Source organism: Taudactylus pleione, unplaced genomic scaffold, assembly GCF_031769625.1.
Source record: "Taudactylus pleione unplaced genomic scaffold, aTauple2 ptg000317l, whole genome shotgun sequence".
NCBI classification, from domain to species: Eukaryota; Metazoa; Chordata; class Amphibia; order Anura; family Myobatrachidae; genus Taudactylus; species Taudactylus pleione.
The window spans coordinates 5397802-5403725 of record NW_028284718.1 but is presented as its reverse complement, the minus strand read 5'-3'; the positions used below and the strand labels follow the sequence as shown (position 1 = coordinate 5403725).

Here is a 5924-nt window from a genome sequence, read left to right as displayed (position 1 = left end):
ATTGACTTCAATAAGATAATGGAACCATGTCAAAGAATCTGAAAATTTGGGCTCGTCCACAATTTGAACCTGGGACCTCTCGCACCCTCAGCGAGAATCATAACCCTAGACCAACAAGCCACCTACCTGATCATTTTTCTATTGATTTTTCAATTGACTTAAAGAAAATACCTTTTTGTTTTTAAAAACACCATACACATTTATGTAAAAATGAATTTGTAGAATCAATAAAATATTTCCTTATTGTCCAGTAGATATTTTTCTAAGTATGCATATAGGAAAAGTGCAGGGACAAGATTTGTGAGTGCCTACAGAGTTTGGACTTCTCTCATGGACGAAGCTAAAGACTTGTCATATGCAATGTACAAATCATGCTTCCAGACACAGAAGAAAGGCAAAAGAAAACCTTGCAATTTCATTTTTTAACTTTTTGTGTTTCAAAATTAGACTATTCTTTTAAAACATTCAAAGCTATCTAGACAGTAGGGAACCTGCAGTTTTCCTAATATACCACAATACAGTTGAAATTTGAATAAGTATGCTCTTATTTTTAGAAAAACTAAAATGTTTCCGTAAGATTCTATTGATAGTTTTCTTTGTGTGCTTATTTGGAAAGTGCAGTGACAAGATTTTAAAATGGCTACAGAGTTTGGACTTGTCTGATAGATAAAACCCAAGACTTGTCAAAAGCTATGTGTAAATCATGCATAAATAGATGAAAGGCAATTGAAAAATGATGAAGGCAAGATTCATAAGTATGTACAAATTCTATTGGGATTATGGCAAAAACAAAACTCAGTTGATGCTATTGACTTAGCCAATCGAGAAAATCAGATATATTTAAACCATGAGATGCATCGTACAAAAGTAATAGAGGGATCGTCCGGGATTTGAACCCGGGACTTCTCGCACCCAAAGCGAGAATCATACCCCTAGACCAACGAGCCAACTGAAATTAGTGTGGTTTATTTGATTTCTTAACTGTTTTTATGTGAAAATTGTATTCTTTTAAAGCAGTCACTAATGTATACAAGGAGGAAATATTAGCATAAATAAAATGTTTCCTAATAGTCAATATTTTTCTAAGTATACTTGCTTGGAAATTGCTGTGCAAAGTTTTATGATGCCCAGCAGAGTTTTTCTGATGGATAAAACCCAAGACATGTCACATGCTATGTGCAGATAAGTACTTACAAATAATTTTAGCAGTTTGACAAAAAACAAAATTCAATTCTGCAAATAAGTAAATCCAATCTATTTTGAGAGTTTTGAAAAAACAATATTCAGTTGAAATTCACTCTGGAAATTGACTTCAATAAGATAATGGAACCATGTCAAAGAATCTAAAAATTTGGGCTCGTCCGGGATTTGAACCCGTGACCTCTCGCACCCAAAGTGAGAATCATAGAGTCATCAAGTAAGCATGTTTTATTTGATTTCTTAACTGTTTTTATGTGAAAATTGTATTATTTTAAAGCAGTCACTAATGTATACAAGGAGAAAATATTAGCATAAATAAAATATTTGAAATAGTCAATATTTTTCTAAGTATACTTGCTTGGAAATTGATGTGCAAAGTTTTATGATGCCCAGCAGAGTTTTTCTGAAGGATGAAACCCAAGACATGTCACATGCTATGTGCAGATAAGTACTTACAAATAATATTAGCAGTTTGACAAAAAACAAAATTCAATTCTGCAAATAAGTAAATCCAATCTATTTTGAGAGTTTTGAAAAAACAACGTTCAGTTGAAATTCTCTCAGGAAATTGACTTCAGTAAGATAATGGAACCATGTCAAAGAAACTGAAAAGTTAGGCTCGTCCAGGATTTGAACCAGGGACCTCTCGCACCCAAAGTGAGAGTCATAGAATCATCAAGTAAGCATGTTTTATTTGATTTCTTAACTATTTTATGTGAAAATGGTATTCTTTTAAAGCAGTCACTAATGTATACAAGGAGGAAATATTAGCATAAATAAAATATTTCCTAATAGTCAATATTTTTCTAAGAATACTTGCTTGGAAATTGCTGTGCAAAGTTTTATGATGCCCAGCAGAGTTTTTCTGATGGATAAAACCCAAGACATGTCACATGCTATGTGCAGATAAGTACTTACAAATAATTTTAGCAGTTTGATAAAAAACAAAATTCAATTGTGCAAATAAGTAAATCCAATCTATTTTGAGAGTTTTGAAAAAACAATATTCATTTGAAATTCACTCTGGAAATTGACTTCAATAAGATAATGGAACCATGTCAAAGAATCTAAATATTTGGGTTCCTCCAGGATTTGAACCCGGGACCTCTCGCACCCAAAGTGAGAGTCATAGAATCATCAAGTAAGCATGTTTTATATGATTTCTTAACTGTTTTTATGCGAAAATTGTATTATTTTAAAGCAGTCACTAATGTATACAAGTTGGAAATATTAGCATAAGTAATATATTTTCTAATAGTCAATATTTTTCTAAGTATACTTGCTTGGAAATTGCTGTGCAAAGTTTTATGAAGCCCAGCAGAGTTTTTCTGATGGATAAAACCCAAGACAAGTCACATGCTATGTGCAGATAAGTACTTACAAATAATTTTAGCAGTTTGACAAAAAACAAAATTCAATTGTGCAAATAAATAAATCCAATCTATTTTGAGAGTTTTGAAAAAACAACATTCAGTTGAAATTCACTCTGGAAATTGACTTCAATAAGATAATGGAACCATGTCAAAAAATCTGAAAAGTTGGGCTCGTCCAGGATTTGAAACCGGGACCTCTCGCACCCAAAGTGAGAGTCATAGAATCATCAAGTAAGCATGTTTTATATGATTTCTTAACTGTTTTTATGTGAAAATTTTATTCTTTTAAAGCAGTCACTAATGTATACAAGGAGGAAATATTAGCATAAATAAAATATTTCCTAATAGTCAATATTTTTCTAAGTATACTTGCTTGGGAATTGCTGTGCAAAGTTTTATGATGCCCAGCAGAGTTTTTCTGATGGATAAAACCCAAGACATGTCACATGCTATGTGCAGATAAGTACTTACAAATAATATTAGCAGTTTGACAAAAAACAAAATTCAATTCTGCAAATAAGTAAATCCAATCTATTTTGATAGTTTTGATAAAACAACATTCAGTTGAAATACACTCTTGAAATTGACTTCAATAAGATAATGGAACCATGTCAAAGAATCTAAAAATTTGGGCTCGTCCGGAATTTGAACCCGTGACCTCTCGCACCCAAAGTGAGAATCATAGAGTCATCAAGTAAGCATGTTTTATTTGATTTCTTAACTGTTTTTATGTGAAAATTGTATTATTTTAAAGCAGTCACTAATGTATACAAGGAGAAAATATTAGCATAAATAAAATATTTGAAATAGTCAATATTTTTCTAAGTATACTTGCTTGGAAATTGATGTGCAAAGTTTTATGATGCCCAGCAGAGTTTTTCTGAAGGATGAAACCCAAGACATGTCACATGCTATGTGCAGATAAGTACTTACAAATAATATTAGCAGTTTGACAAAAAACAAAATTCAATTCTGCAAATAAGTAAATCCAATCTATTTTGAGAGTTTTGAAAAAACAACGTTCAGTTGAAATTCTCTCAGGAAATTGACTTCAGTAAGATAATGGAACCATGTCAAAGAATCTGAAAAGTTAGGCTCGTCCAGGATTTGAACCAGGGACCTCTCGCACCCAAAGTGAGAGTCATAGAATCATCAAGTAAGCATGTTTTATTTGATTTCTTAACTGTTTTTATGCGAAAATTGTATTATTTTAAAGCAGTCACTAATGTATACAAGTTGGAAATATTAGCATAAGTAATATATTTTCTAATAGTCAATATTTTTCTAAGTATACTTGCTTGGAAATTGCTGTGCAAAGTTTTATGAAGCCCAGCAGAGTTTTTCTGATGGATAAAACCCAAGACATGTCACATGCTATGTGCAGATAAGTACTTACAAATAATTTTAGCAGTTTGACAAAAAACAAAATTCAATTGTGCAAATAAGTAAATCCAATCTATTTTGAGAGTTTTGAAAAAACAACATTCAGTTGAAATTCACTCTGGAAATTGACTTCAATAAGATAATGGAACCATGTCAAAAAATCTGAAAAGTTGGGCTCGTCCAGGATTTGAAACCGGGACCTCTCGCACCCAAAGTGAGAGTCATAGAATCATCAAGTAAGCATGTTTTATATGATTTCTTAACTGTTTTTATGTGAAAATTGTATTCTTTTAAAGCAGTCACTAATGTATACAAGGAGGAAATATTAGCATAAATAAAATATTTCCTAATAGTCAATATTTTTCTAAGTATACTTGCTTGGGAATTGCTGTGCAAAGTTTTATGATGCCCAGCAGAGTTTTTCTGATGGATAAAACCCAAGACATGTCACATGCTATGTGCAGATAAGTACTTACAAATAATATTAGCAATTGACAAAAAACAAAATTCAATTCTGCAAATAAGTAAATCCAATCTATTTTGATAGTTTTGAAAAAACAACATTCAGTTGAAATACACTCTTGAAATTGACTTCAATAAGATAATGGAACCATGTCAAAGAATCTGAAAATTTGGACTCGTCCACAATTTGAACCTGGGACCTCTCGCACCCTCAGCGAGAATCATAACCCTAGACCAACAAGCCACCTACCTGATCATTTTACTATTGATTTTTCAATTGACTTAAAGAAAATACCTTTTTGTTTTTAAAAACACCATACACATTTATGTAAAAATGAATTTGTAGAATCAATAAAATATTTCCTTATTGTCCAGTAGATATTTTTCTAAGTATGCATATAGGAAAAGTGCAGGGACAAGATTTGTGAGTGCCTACAGAGTTTGGACTTCTCTCATGGACGAAGCTAAAGACTTGTCATATGCAATGTACAAATCATGCTTCCAGACACAGAAGAAAGGCAAAAGAAAACCTTGCAATTTCATTTTTGAACTTTTTGTGTTTCAAAATTAGACTATTCTTTTAAAACATTCAAAGCTATCTAGACAGTAGGGAACCTGCAGTTTTCCTAATATACCACAATACAGTTGAAATTTGAATAAGTATGCTCTTATTTTTAGAAAAACTAAAATGTTTCCGTAAGATTCTATTGATAGTTTTCTTTGTGTGCTTATTTGGAAAGTGCAGTGACAAGATTTTAAAATGGCTACAGAGTTTGGACTTGTCTGATCGATAAAACCCAAGACTTGTCAAAAGCTATGTGTAAATCATGCATAAATAGATGAAAGGCAATTGAAAAATGATGAAGGCAAGATTCATAAGTATGTACAAATTCTATTGGGATTATGGCAAAAACAAAACTCAGTTGATGCTATTGACTTAGCCAATCGAGAAAATCAGATATATATAAACCATGAGATGCACCATACAAAAGAAATAGAGGGATCGTCCGGGATTTGAACCAGGGACCTCTCGCACCCAAAGCGAGAATCATACCCCTAGACCAATGAGCCAACTGAAATTAGAGTGGTTTATTTGATTTCTTAACTGTTTTTATGTGAAAATGGTATTCTTTTAAAGCAGTCACTAATGTATACAAGGAGGAAATATTAGCATAAAATAAATGTTTCCTAATAGTCAATATTTTTCTAAGTATACTTGCTTGGAAATTGCTGTGCAAAGTTTTATGATGCCCAGCAGAGTTTTTCTGATGGATAAAACCCAAGACATGTCACATGCTATGTGCAGATAAGTACTTACAAATAATTTTAGCAGTTTGACAAAAAACAAAATTCAATTCTGCAAATAAGTAAATACAATCTATTTTGAGAGTTTTGAAAAAACAATATTCAGTTGAAATTCACTCTGGAAATTGACTTCAATAAGATAATGGAACCATGTCAAAGAATCTAAAAATTTGGGCTCGTCCGGGATTTGAACCCGTGACC

At 32.0% G+C, this 5924-nt stretch overlaps 1 non-coding gene across 1 annotated transcript; it reads right to left on the bottom strand.

Moving 5' to 3' along the window:
- Positions 1 to 875: 875 nt before the first annotated feature.
- Positions 876 to 947, bottom strand: TRNAP-UGG (transfer RNA proline (anticodon UGG)). Its single transcript has one exon. It is a non-coding gene; the product is annotated as a tRNA-Pro (tRNA).
- Between the last annotated feature and the right edge of the window lie 4977 nt (positions 948 to 5924).